Consider the following 14739-nt stretch of genomic DNA (forward strand, 5'->3'; position numbering starts at 1 on the left):
GAGAGTAGAACTGTGCTGAGAAATAGAAAGGCACAAGATACTCTAATTAATTGGGCCACAGTGCAGTATTTGAGCAGTTATGCCATTTAGGAAAGGACTGAAAGTACAGATGAATATTTGTGGCAAAATTGCAGCTACATACCCAGGATCCATTTTTTTCCTTCTTGAGAGGCCCAATTTTTTAAGGAGAGCAACATACCGCCAAAGAACTGTACTTCCCCACAGATGAACAGCCATGTGAACTAGTTTCAACAAATGAGATTTAAGTGGAAGTTGCTGGGTGGTACTTCCGGAACCATTCCTTAAAAGAAAGCAGACCTGGCCTTCTTTTTTGTTTTTTAATTTTTTTAAGTTTATTTATTTGAGAGAGAGAGAGAGAGAGAGAGAGAGAGACAGAGACAGAGAAAGGGGCGAGTACAAGCAGGATAGGGGCAGAGAGAGAGGGAGAATCCCAAGCAGGCTCTGCACTGTCAGCACAGCCCGACATGGGGCTCAAACTCATGACCTGTGACATCATGACCTGAGTGGAAATCAAGAGCCAGACGTTCAACCATCTGAGCCACTCAGGTGCCCCACTGGACTCCTTTTTGCTTTTCTCTCTTCACTTTCTTCCTACCTGCCTCCGAGCAGGGTAGGGGCAGTCACCTTAAAACCAGGAAGAAAATGCCAAGAGAATAAAAGACCTGGCAAACTTAAGCACCTGAATCAGTGTCAAAAATCACCTTTCTACCACAAGACATCTTATTATTTATAATTGAATGCGATCCTAACTGATAGAGTAAAGAATTAAGAAAAGTCTGAATGTCAGATCAAAGAATTTAAGGGGCATCTGGCTGGGCTTAGTCAGTAAAGCATGTGACTCTTTTATTATTTTTTTTTAATGCTTATTTATTTTTGAGAGACAGAGAGAGAGCACAAGCTGGGGGGGGCGGAGAGAGAGAGAGAGAAAGAATCCCACACAGGCTCTGTGCTGTCAGCATAGAGCCCGATGTGAGGCTCAAACTCACAAACTGTGAGATCATGACCTGAGCCAAAGTTGGACACTTAACTGAATGAGTCACTGAGGTTCCCACAAAGCATGTGACTCTCACTCTCAGGGTTGTGAGTTCAAGCCTCACATTGGGCACGGGGCCTACTTGAAAAAAAAAAAGGGATCAAAGAATGTAAACTTTATCCTACAGTCAAATGATGAATTAAAAAGTGAAGTAGAAACAAAAGCTAAAAAGTGAAGTAGAAACAAAAGCTACGGCAATAGTCTACATAGTAGTAACATCCTTAATTGAAACAGCAATGGTTGAATGATGAATGGTAATATAACAGCAAGACTTCATGCAACCTGGTAACTGACTGAATCCAGAGGAAGCCAGGAGTCCAGTCATGGAATGAATAAGTCACAGGAATAAAAGGCACAGCACAGGGTATGAAGTCAATGATATTGCAGTGAGCACAGCATAACACAGAGAGATGCTACTGATTCACTATTCTGTATACCTGATACTAATGCAACTTGAATAAAAGTATACTCAAATAAAAAATTTTTTAAGCCAGGGGTAAAAGACAATGGGAGGAATTCAAACTTGGAAGATCTATAATACCATTAATGGATATAAGGAAATGAAGACTTTGCCTCTTGACATTGGACATTGGACAAAGGAATAGAATAAGGACTACTCCTTTACACACTTTTGTTTAGAAATGGAAGCAGGACAATTACACCAGACTCTAGCTGGCAGCTAAAACATAAGATTGATATGGGTAAGATTTCCCCATAGACGCTCATTTAAATCATGAGCAGAGCTATGTGAAGGGAGAAGGAGAAAATAATGACAAGCACACTCACACAGCATTTCTGAACGTCACTGTACTAAGTGCAGACATTAAAGGAAAGAAACATGATGATTAAGTGACGTGCAAGGTGAAATTTAGATCTATAACTAACTATAAGGACTTGATTACATTAAATACTAGAGTTAATACTTAGTTCTTCAAATATCATAGGACTTCTGGTGAGTAAAAACACAACAAAACAAGAAGCCGGCAACTGTTAAAACTGCAAGATTTTTGAAGTCCAAAAGCAACTGGATATACAAATTTAAACAATTTTAATTTGCTCAAAAATATAAAATTGTTAAAAATTTTCTTGTAACTTACTATACTCAAGTACTGTCTCTTCTATACTCAATTACTGAAATTCATCTAAAATGAACTCTTAGCCATTAAGGAGCAAATTTGCAAGAATTTCATCAATTTGTGCTCACCATTGTTTTGGACCATATGCTTTCCTTCTGGACTTTTTTCTGCTGAAATGTATCTTTTAGCAGATCTCTCAGTGAGGCCTTAACAATTTTTAAGTTGCAGTCTTGTTTGAAAAAAACCTTTCCACTATATTGACAAAACTGTGAGATACTTAGCATGTACAACATGATTGACACTGTATACACGGTGAAATGACTCCCCATCACTGAATCAACACATCCATCACCTCATGAAGTTACTTTTTTTAAGTTCTCTTAGAAAATTTCAATTATACAATACAGAAAAATTTCAATTATGCAATACAATGTTCTCAACTATAGTCAATGTGTTATATTAGATTTTCAAAACTTATCTATCTTATAACCAAAAATCTATAGCCTTTTACCAATTTCTCCCAAATTCCAGTCCTGAGCAAGACTTTTCTACTATCTGCTTCTTAGACTTTTTTTTTTTATTACACATGTAAGTGGTACCATGCAGTATCTGTCATTCTGACTTATTTTACTTGCCCCTAAGGTTCATCCATGTTGTTGCAAATAATGTTTATTCCTTTTTTAAGGCTGAATAATATTCACGTGTGTGTGTGTGTGTGTGTGTGTATACATACTTACTTCTTCCTTTCTGATTTGGATGCTTTTGATACAAACCCATATGCTTTACTGATAACAATTATAAAGTCTAGGAAAAACATCTTAAAAACACTGAAGGCATTGCCAAGCAAACAAAAGCAGATACAGCAACTACAGGGGATCTGACCCCTGAGAGAAAGAAAAACAGTGAAGGAGGTCCTCATTTACCTATATATTTTTTTAATGTGTATTTTATTTATTTTGAGAGAGATCAGGGGGCAGGCAGAGAGAGGGAGAGAAAGAATCCCACACTGACAGCATGGAGCCCAACATGGGGCTCAAACCCACGAACTGTGAGATCATGACCTGAGCCAAAATCACAAGTCTGATGCTTAACTGACTGGGCCACCCAGGTGCCCCCACATCTATCCATCTTTTATCCTGAGGAAACTACACAGTCTTTATAGTATCCAATAGTTGCTGGAGAAAAGGACAGAGCTATTATACAAAGCTGTAGTCTTGCTGGCTGGAAGAATCAGGGAACAAACTCTGGAGGTGGTAAACAGAAACTGAAGGCAGAAATCCTGGAAAGAAAAAGAGTCTTTTTTTTTTAATTTTTTTAATGTTTATTTATTCTTGAGACAAGGGGTGGGAAGGAGGGGCAGAGAGAGAGGGAGACACAGAATCTGAAGCAGGCTCCAAGCTCCAAGTTCTCAGCACAGAGCCCGACGTGGGGCTCAAACCCATGAACCGTGAGATCATGACCTGAGCTGAAGTTGGACGCTCAAATGACTGAGCCACCCAGGTACCCCAGAAAAAAAGAGAATCTTGAGGGGCTCACTCCTGTATTCCCATGCATGGGATGAAAACCCAAAAAGCCCAGGGAGAGGCAACAACTAAAAATCTAAAAGATATAGGAAGAGATTTCAATAGCTATCTGATTCTGGAGAATCAGAGTTTGGATGTAGAAGGAATTGGTAAATATTTCAGGCTTTTCACTGAACCTCCAGAAAAACCACACTTGAGGAATAAGAACCACATATCGGAAATAAGGGCAAAACTGAAATGGACAGTCCTAACAAAGCCTAAAACTAAGTCTCCACAGGATCAAGGTAAAGTCCCTGCTAGAACAAAGCCCTACACCTCAAAGAAAGACTAAAATCCACACTGCCCAGAGTTTGTACAAGATATCATCCACAAGAGACAACAGTCAAGTGAAATCTATTTAACATAAAGAAAAATGTGATGTAGAGTCAAGAGATAAAATATATAGAAATGGGACTGACAGCAAACCCAAATGTTGGATTTTCTAAAATGTGTTTACTATGATACACATGCAAAAGAATCAAAGATAAATGCATGAAGACATAGAAATCATATGACCTATACAATATTGAGCAATCTAACACATGTGAACAAGACAGAAGATAATATTTGGAAAAATACTGGCTAAGTTTTTTCTAAATTTGAAAAAATCAAACCATGAATAAAATCGTTCATGTAGCTCCATTCAGTAAAATCCCCATATAGTCATATCATAGTCAAACTGCCAAAAATCATAGAGAAAAGTCTTAAAAGTAGCCACTTACATACAGAAGAGCTAAGATAAGACATACAACTGACATCTCATCAGAAATAGAGACCAGAAGACAACATGCTGCTAGGGAGGAAAAGGAGCTAAAATTTGAACCTAAAATTCTATAGTCCACAAAAATAACCTTTAAAACTTAAGCTAAACAAATATATTTTCAGATAAATGGATACTGGGAGTACACATCAACAACGACAACAACAACAACAAAAAACTTTAAGAAATGCTTAAAAAAAAAGTCCTCTGGATTACAGGCAAATGATAAGTGATGCAAATTCAGATTTGTAGAAAGGAATGAAGAAGTCAAAAACAGTAAATATGTGGGTAACTATAACATTCCATTTTTCTTCCCTTTCTTGAATTATTTAAAAGACAATTAACAATTGTTTAAAAGCATAATGATAATAACATATGGTAAAACTTGTAATAGATGTAAAAGCAAAAGATATGACAACGGTAGCCAAAAGGACGGAAAGGAGTAAAATAAAAAGTTTATGTGAATAAATTCATGATAGCTTGGAAAAATAAGAAACAGTGCTATCAGCAAAATCAGAAAGAATTTTGAAGAACTGATGGAAGATAAAAAGTAGACAGGAACAGATGGCAAAGAAAACAAAGTGTAGGAAATAAATAGATTCTATTTAAAATACACACAGAAGAAGGCTTTTAATAAGCATTAAAGTTTTCTGCACACACATACAAAAAGAATAAATATGCCAAGATAATCAAGGATGACCACACACTGGAGGTGAAGGGGGATAGGAAGAAAGCATAAAAGAGGACAAAAATGAACAGCAAAAACTAACACCAGAAGAAACAAATACAGGGAAGAGAATATTTTGAAAAATTCTCCTTGGGGATTGCCTAGGTGGCTCAGTCAGTTAAGTGTCCAACTCTTGAGTTCAGCTCAGGTCACGATCTCAGGGTTGGAAGATCAAGCCCACATTGGGCTCCGAGCTGGGCTGAGCATGGAGCCTGCTTGGCATATTCTTTCCCTCTCTCTCTCTCTCTTCCCCTCCCTCCCTCTGCCCTTCCCCCTGCTTGCAGGCACACGTGCTCTCTGTAAGTAAGTAAGTAAGTAAGTAAATAAATAAATAATGAAATGAAATAAAATAAAATAAATTAAAAAAAATTCTCCTTGGTATCCTCAGAGAGATTCAGAATTTTTGAAAACACAAAGCATCATTAGATGATCACTAAAAAGGAGAAGAGAATGAAAATAGTTAAATTTTAAAAAAATGACAATTCAATGGAAACACTGAATAACACAACTGGAGACCAAATAATTTGGAAGACAAAGTCAAGACAAACTCCCAGTTTCCTAGATCAAGAGAAAGAAATATGAGCAAAAACTAAATAGGGAGCATCAATCCAGGAAGTGTAACTCCAAGAGCTCTAGATGGCAGAAAGAAGAAAACAGACCAGAATAAAACATTTAAGAATAAAAGAAGAAATTTCATTGGTGTTAGAGATGCCTACATTCATATTAAAATAATCTTCTGAGAAGAGATAGTTTAGTTTTAAGAACGCTTAACTCCTAGAAGTCAAAATAAAGGGTCAGAACACCAAAGATGGTAAGGAAACTCTAAACCAGTTCAACATTTGACTCAATACTCAGAACTTCTGCCTATATATATAAATAAAGCTGATGAAAACACACATGCACTGAGACTGGTCTATCTTGAAATTCATAAACTCTAAATTCAAATGGGCCTTTAGTGCTGTGCACCTACAATCTACTATTTATTACTTTATTTCCTTAGTCTATTTACTCTCCCACTTTTCTAATCAACTACCTCATACCTTATCCTTACTCCTCTACCACCAAAGCTGCCATTCCAACTCTTACTTTCCACTCCCTATATTTCACTGAAAAATACAATCAAAAGAGGACACCAACAACGCATCCTTTTCAAATGCACCTGGAAAATTGCTGAAAACAAACATGTTCTACCATAAAGCAATTGCCAATAAATACTAAAGGAATATATTAAAAATATGAACAATGGAGACAGCAACCATTTTATCTATATAAGACCCATAATGTTGGTTTAATGTTGCATATACTATGATTAATTTATGTAATTCTTTTTTTTTTAATGTTATTTTTGAGAGAGAGACAGAGACAGAGACAGAGACAGAGAGACGGAGCACAAACAGGGGAGGGGCAGAGACAGAGGGAGATACAGAATCTGAAGCAGGCTCCAGGCTCTGAGCTGTCAGCATGGAGCCCGATGCGGGGCTCAAACTCATGAACCATGAGCCGAAGTCGGACGCTTAACTGAATGAGCCACCCAGGCGCCCCTAATTTATGTAATTCTTAAAAATATTGAAGAAATAACAACATTAGAGGGTAACATAAAAAAGTGAAAGCGACCTTAATCACTACCTACTCTTTTTATTCTCTGAAACAACACTCTTAGTTTAATAAGAATCAATAAAGAAGTGTTTAAACTGCAAAATAGGACATAAGATAATCAATAACACTCAATACTCTGTAAATTCATGTTATCCTTAATAACTTAGGTCAAAAAGAAAAAAATATATTAAAAAATACAAAGCTCTGCACTTGAACTGATGCAAACTTACTAACAGTGTTCAAATCAAAAATCTATTATGGAAACTATGACGACTTACAAAAGTATCACGACATGTACTTTTTTATCTTTATTTATTTATTTTGAGAGAGAGACAGAGTAAGAGCATCCAAGCAGGAGAGGGGCAGAGACAGGGAGCAAGACAGAGAGAATCCCAAGGAAGCATCCTGTTGACAGCAGAGAGCCCGACACGGGGCTCGATCTCATCAGTCGGGGCTTGATCTCATCAACCGGAGCTTGCTCTCAACCCTGAGATCATGACCTGAACTGAAATCAAGAGTCAGGCACTTAAGTGACTGAGCCACCCACGTGCCTCCACAACATGTATTTATTAACCAGTATGTTCTCTTATCACAATGGGATTAAACTAAAAATCAATAACAAAAATGATTAGAAAATTCCCACATATTCAGAAATTTAGCAACACACTTTTAAAGAGCAAATGGTGTAAAGAAGAAATCAAAAAATACTTTAATTTAAAAATGATAAAAATATGAAAGAAATGCAATAAAAGTGTTTACTAGGATATTTAGTCTTAAACTCATATGTGAGAAAAGAAGGCTAAACAAAATATAGAATGAGCTTTTATACCAAGAAATTAGGAAAAGAACAACAAATTAAGCTAAGAACCATAGAAGGACAAATATTTAAGAGCAGAAATCAGTGGGGGGGAACAAAAAGAAAAACAAAAAGTTGGCTTTTAAAAAAAGCCATTAATAAAATTGCTAAAATACTAAAATGATTGATTTTTTTAAAAGAGAGAAAATAAAAGGCCAATATCAAGAATTGGAAAGTAGACATCATTAGCAGACCTTACAATATTAAAAATGTTTTTTTTAATTTTTTTTAACATTTATTTATTTTTTTGAGACAGAGAGAGACAGAGCATGAACAGGGGAGGGTCAGAGAGAGAGGGAGACACAGAATCCGAAACAGGCTCCAGGCTCCGAGCTGTTGGCACAAAGCCCGACGCGAGGCTCAAACTCACAGACCACAAGATCATGACCTGAGCCGGAGTCGGACGCTCAACCGACTGAGCCACCCAGGCTCCCCAAAATATATAGGTTTTTTAAATTTATTTTTATTTATTTTGAGAGAGAGATGGAGAACAAGCAGGGGAGGGGTACAGAGAGAGGGAGACAGAATCCCAAGCAGCTCCACACTGTCAGCTCAGAACCCAATGCAGGACTCCAACTCACAAACCATAGTAAGATCATGACCTGAACCGAAATCAAAGAGTCAAATGCTTAACTGACTGAGCCACCCAGAAACCCTGAGATTGACATTATTACTATCAATGGTTGCCAGTAGGGGAAACCAAGGTAGAGAGAAGTTAAGGAAGGTAACTTGAACCCATGAACCATGACATCATGACCTGAGCCAAAATCAAGAGTCAGATGCGTAATCGACTGAGCCACCCAGGTATCCCTAAAAATATGTGTCAATATAGGAACATCCTCCAATAAGCTTGAAATATTTGAAAAAAGGTTTTCTCAAACACACAACTTTATCAAAACGGACAAAGGAAGGAAAAAACACTGAAAAAGGAAGAAAGATATAATTTCAAACTTTTAACATTTATTAGGTAAATTGAATATTTAACTTAAAACTTTTCCACAAAGAAAATTCTTCGCCTATTGACTTTCTTGGTGAATTTTTCCAGACATCTGAAGAATGAAAAAAGAGCTTACACAAACTATTTCAGTAAACAGAAATTACAAAACATTTTTCCACATATTTTAAGAGTACAGTATGAACATAATACCAAAATGTAATAAAGTTGTGACAAGGAAAGAAAATTGTATGTAAATATCTCCTACAAACATATATGAAAAAAATAATGAACAAAATACTAGCAAATTAAATTTAATAATATTTTAGAGACTAACAAATCTTAACCAGGTTAGTGTACCCCAAAAAAGCAAAGCTATTTTAACATTAAAATATCAATCAACAGAATTTATCATATTATTAGAATACATGAGAAAGTAACATATGATCATTTCGATAAGTGTAGAAACTGACTCTAATAATGTTCAACAATGGTTTGTGATTAGACACTCTCAGCTAACTAGCTATAAAAGCAAACTTCCTCGTTCTTATAAAAATAACTATAAAAGAACTTAAAATACTTAATGGTTAAATATTTATCTCATGCTTCTTGAATTCAAAAACTTAATTCGCGTGTCTAAAATCATGACTTCCACTCAATATTTTATTTTATCTTCATTTTATTTTATTTTATTTTTTGGAGAGAGAGAGCACAAGCGGGAGAGAGGGGCAAAGGAAGAGAGAGAGAATCTTAAGCAGGCTCCATGCTCAGCACAGAGCCTGTTGTGGGGCTCAATGCCACGACCACAGGATCACAACTGGAGCCAAAGCCAACAATGAAACACTCAAGTGACTGAGCCACCTAGGCACCCCTAAAAAAATTTTTTTTTTAGAGAGCGAGCACGCACATAAATGGCAGAGAGTGGCAGAGGGAGGGAGAGAGAGAAGGAGAGAGAGAATCTCAAGCAGGCTCCACACTTAGCACAGAGCCCAACTTGGGGCTCAATTCCACAACCCTGGGATCAACCTGAGCTGAAATCAAGTGTCAGGTTGCCCATCACTCAACATTTGAGTGGAGGTACTGGCCAGCACAATAAAGCAAGAAAAGGAAATAAAAGGTATAATGATTACAAAGGAGGAAGTAAAACTGATATATCCACAGATGATATGACTATGTATGCAGAAAAATTTTAAGAATATAACAATTACTAAATGAAGTTAGAAAGGATAGTGCATACAAAATCAATATACAAAATTTAATTGATTTTCATATACCAGAAACAAATTTAAAAATGAAGATGATTAAAAACAGCATCATTAACAATAGTAACAGAGAGTCAAGTGTTTAGGAATAAATCTACTAAAATATCTGTAAGAACTCTAATAAAAACTATAAAACACTGCTAGAAAAAATAAAGGCCAGTTAAATAATGGAAGAATAGAACATACAGATATAAGAGTATAGAAAAACTGGGGGTGCTTGGATGGCTCAGTAGGTTAAGTGTCTGACTTTGGCTCAGGTCATGATCTCCCAGTTCAGAGCTTGAGCCTCCCATCGGGCTCCACACTGCTGGTGTGGAGCCTGCTTGGCATTCTCGCTCTCTCTGCCCCTCCCTCACTTGCACTTTATCTCTCAAAACAAATAAACTTAAAAAAAAAAAAAAGACTATAGGAAAACTCAATATTGCTCAGGTAGCAACTCTTCTCCAAATTGATATATAGAGTCAACACGGTCCCAATTAAAATCCTAGCAGCTTATGTTATGGGAATTTACAAGTTAATATCTGCATGGAAAACAAAGGATTACAAGAGTCAAAACAATCTAGAAGAGCCAACTGGAAGGATTTACATTACCAGACATCAAGATTTACTGTGAAGTTAGTATAATTAAGTCAAGTTGGTATTGGCATAAATACAGAAAAATAAGAGTCTCCTTTAAAAACTGAGAATAAACTGAGGGTTGATGGGGGGTGGGAGGGAGGAGAGGGTGGGTGATGGGCATTGAGGAGGGCACCTGTTGGGATGAGCACTGGGTGTTGTATGGAAACCAGTTTGACAAAATTTCATATTTAAAAAATATATAGAAAAATAGACCAAAGGAACAAATAGAGCTGAGAAAAATATCCTCACATAAGATAACCTAACTGAAAACAAATATGGTCAACTGCATTTTGGTGGAAATGTCAGTCTTTTCAGTAAAAGTATGGCAGTCAATGGCTATTCAGTGGCAAGAAGAAAAAGCAATCTTGACCTCCAACTTACACCAATACCCAAAAATATTAATTTGAGATAGATAACCGACCAATAAGTAAAAGGTCATATAATATTCCAGAAAAAAAATATCTTCATGACAGCTTTTAAAACAGGACATTAAAAAAAAACTACAATAAATAGATGTATATATTAGACTTCTCATATGCATGTAATAATAGTTTCAAGTCACATGAAGCAAAAAAGTAAAGAAAGAAATAGGCAAAACAACTCTAATAGCTAGAAATTTTAATACTGCTCTGTCAGGAATTAACAGAAGTAAAACAGATGAAAAAAACAAGAATATTGAAGATCCAGGGGCATGGGTGACTCAGTCAGTTAAGCGTCCAACTCTTGATTTCGGCTCAGGTCATGATCTCCCAGTTTGTGAGTTCGAGCTTCGCACTGGGTTCTGCACTGACAGCACAGAGTCTGCTTGGAATTTTCTCTCCTCCTCTCTCTGCCACTCCCCCACTCATTCTCTCTCTCTCTCAAAAAGAAATAAAATAAAAAAAAAAAAAGAATACTGAAGACCTGAACATCATTAACCAACTAAACATTTACATCACAATATACTTAATAACTGCAGAATGTACATCCTTTTCAAGTGTAAATGGAATACTAAGTTATATCATATGCCAGTCTAGTCTATAAATTAAGACTCAGTAAATTACAAGAGATTACATTTGAAAAGCCTGAATTTGTAAGAGTTATGTTCTTGAGAAGTACACAACACTGATGAAAGAAACTGAAGACAGCATAAGTAAATAGAAAGATATATCATGCTCATAAATTGGAAGAATTAGTAATGTGAAAATACACATATTAGCCAAAGGAATCTACAGATTCAATGCAATCTTCACCAAAATACCAAAGGCAGGGGCGCCTGGATGGCTCAGTTAAGCACCTGACCTTGATACCAACTCGGGTCTTGAGAGTTCAAGCCCTGTGTTGGGCTCCACACTGGACATGGAGCCTACTAACTAAGTAACTAAGTAAATAAGTAAATAAGTAAATAAGTAAATAAATAAATAAATAAATAAATCAATAAATCAATAAATAAATAAATAAAATACCAAAGGCTTTTTCACAGAACTAGAACAAAGAGTACTAAAATTTATATGGAAAAATAAAGACCCCAAATAACCAAAGAAATTTTAAGGAGAATAAAGCTGGAGGTATCACTCCATAAAGCTGGAATAAAGCAGATTTCACACTATACTACAAAGCTTTAGTAATCAAAGGAGAATATGGTACTGGCATGAAAACAGACACATAGATCAATGTAATAGAAAAGACAGCCCAGAAACAAACCCACACATATATAGTCAATTAGCCTATGACAAAGGAAGCAAGAATATATAATGGAGAGTTTCTTCAATAAATTGTGTTGGGAAAACTGGTCAGCTAAATGCAAAAATATTAAACTAGACCACTATCTTACACCATACACAAAAATAAATTCAAAATGGGTTAATAACTTGAATTTAAGACCTGAAATCATAGAACTCCTAGAAGAAAACAGAGGATGTAAGCTATATGACTCTGAATAGACATTTTGCCACAGAAGACATATAGACAGCCAATATGACATGAAAAGACATTCAACATCACTAATTATTAGGGAAATGCAAATCAAAACCATAATAAGAGGAGCACCTGGGTGGCTCAGTCGGTTAAGCATCCAACTCTTGAATTCAGCTCAGGTCATAATCTCACAGTTTGTGAGTTCCAGCCCCATATCAAGATCTGCAGTGGAAGCATGGAGCCTTCTTGGGATTATCGTTTCCCTCTCTTTCTGTCCCTCCCCCACTCATACACACATGTGCTCGCTCACTCTCTAAAATAAATAAACATTAAAAATAAAAACCACAATGAGATATTACCTCACATCTGTCAGACTATTATCAAAAAGACAAAAAAAAATGAGTGGTGTTAAAAATGTGGAGAAAGTGAACCCCCGGTACAAAGCTGATGGGAATAAATTGGTACAGCCACTATGGAAAACAGTGGCTATACTAGTTTGCATTCCCACCAACAGTACATGAGGGTTGCTTTTTCTCCACACCCTTGCCAACACTTGTTGTTTCTTCTGTTTTTGGTTTTAGCCATTCCGATAGGTGAGGTGGTATCTCATTGTAGTTTTGATTTGCATTTTCCCTGATGACAGGTAATGTTGAACATCTTTTCATGGGTCTGTTGGCTATCTGCATGTCTTCTTCCCATTTTTTTAATGTTTATTTATTTTGAGAGAGAGAGAGAGAGAGCACAAGCAGGGGAGGGGCAAAGAGAGAGGGAGAGAGAATCCCAAGCAGGCTCCGTCCAAGCTGTCAGCGCAAAGCTCAACTCAGGGCTGACCTCTTGAACCATGTGACCTGGGACGAAATCAAGAGTCAGACACTTAACGGACTGAGCAACCCAGGTGGTCCCATGTCTTCTTCCCATTTTTTAATTGGGTTATTTGGTTTTTTGGGTGTTGAATTGTATAGGTTCTTTACATAGTTTGGATACTAATCCTTTATCAGATAGGTCATTTGCAAATATCTTCTCCCATTCAGTAGGTTGCTTTATAGTTTCATTGATCATTTCCTTTGCTGTACAGAAGCTTTTTTTTTTTTTTAATGTAGTCCCAACCGTTTATCTTTGCTTTTCTTTCCCTTGCCTCAGGAGACATATATAGAAAAATATTGCTACAGCTGATGCTGGAGAAATTACTGCCTGTGCTCTCTTCAAGGATTTGCATGGTTTCAGGTCTCACATTTCGATCTTTAATCCATTTTGAGTTTATTTTTGTGTATGGTGAAAGTGGTCTGCTTCAGTCTTTTCCATGTAGCTGGCCAGTTTTCCCAACGCCATTTGTTGAAGACACTGTCTTTTTCTCATTGTATATTCTTTCCTTCTCTGTCAAAGATTAATTAACCATATAATTGTGGGTTTATTTTTGGGTTTCCCATTCTATTTGATTGATCTATATGTCTATCTTTATACCAGCACCATGTTTTCATTACTACAGCTTCGTAGTATACCTTGAAATCTGGGAGAAGGATGCCACCAGTTTTGTTCTTTTTTTTCAAGATTGCTTTGTCTATGCAAGGTCTTCTGTGGTTCCAAAGAAATTTAAGAATTGTTTATTTGAGTTCTTTGAAAAATGCTGTTGGTATTTTGATAGGGGTTGCATTAAATCTATATATTGCTTTGGGAAGTATGGACATTTTAACAATATTTGTTTTTCCAACCCATAAGCATGGAATGTCTTCCCACCTCTTTGCATCATCTTCAATTTCTTTCATCAGTGTTTTACGGTTTCATAGTACAGATCTTTCACCTCTTTGGTTAAGTTTATTCTTAGGTATTTTCTTATTTTTTGGTGCATCTATAAATGGAATGTTTTCTTAATTTTAGTTACTGCTGCTTCATTATTAGCATAGAGGAACACAGCAGATTTCTGTCCATTGTTTTTACATCCTGTGACTTTACTGAATTTAGTTATCAGTTCTAGTAGTTTTTGGTGGCATTTTTAGGGTTTTCTATACATAGTAGCATGTCATCTGCCAAGAGTTAGAGTTTTGCTTCTTCCTTAGCAATTTGGATGCCTTTTATTTCTTTATGTTGTCTGACTGCTGTGGCTAGGACTTCCAGTACTATGTTGAATAAAAATGGTGAGAGTGTATATCCTTGTCTTGTTCTTGACCTTAGAGGGAAAACTCTCAGTTTTTCACCACTGAGGTGGCTGTGTGTTTTTCATATAAAGCCTTTATTATGTTGAGGTATGTTCCCTCTAGACCTACTTTGCAGAGAATTTTTATCATGAATGGATATTGTATTTTGTCAAATGCTTTCTCTGTGCCTATTGAAGTGATCTTACGGATTTTATCCTTTCTCTTACTAATGTAATATATCACACTGGTTGTTCTGTAAATATTTT

The 14739-nt window shown here is 36.3% G+C and overlaps 1 protein-coding gene across 2 annotated transcripts in view; it reads right to left on the reverse strand.

Moving 5' to 3' along the window:
• The window catches only part of JAK2 (Janus kinase 2), a 115830-nt gene that overhangs the window by 75833 nt on the left and 25258 nt on the right, over positions 1–14739 (reverse strand). The gene's annotated exons all lie outside the window — the stretch shown is intronic.

The sequence above is a fragment of the Lynx rufus genome, unplaced genomic scaffold, assembly GCF_022079265.1.
Source record: "Lynx rufus isolate CCGP_SWC_20201006 ecotype Redwood Valley unplaced genomic scaffold, mLynRuf1.p SCAF_10, whole genome shotgun sequence".
Classification (NCBI taxonomy): Eukaryota; Metazoa; Chordata; class Mammalia; order Carnivora; family Felidae; genus Lynx; species Lynx rufus.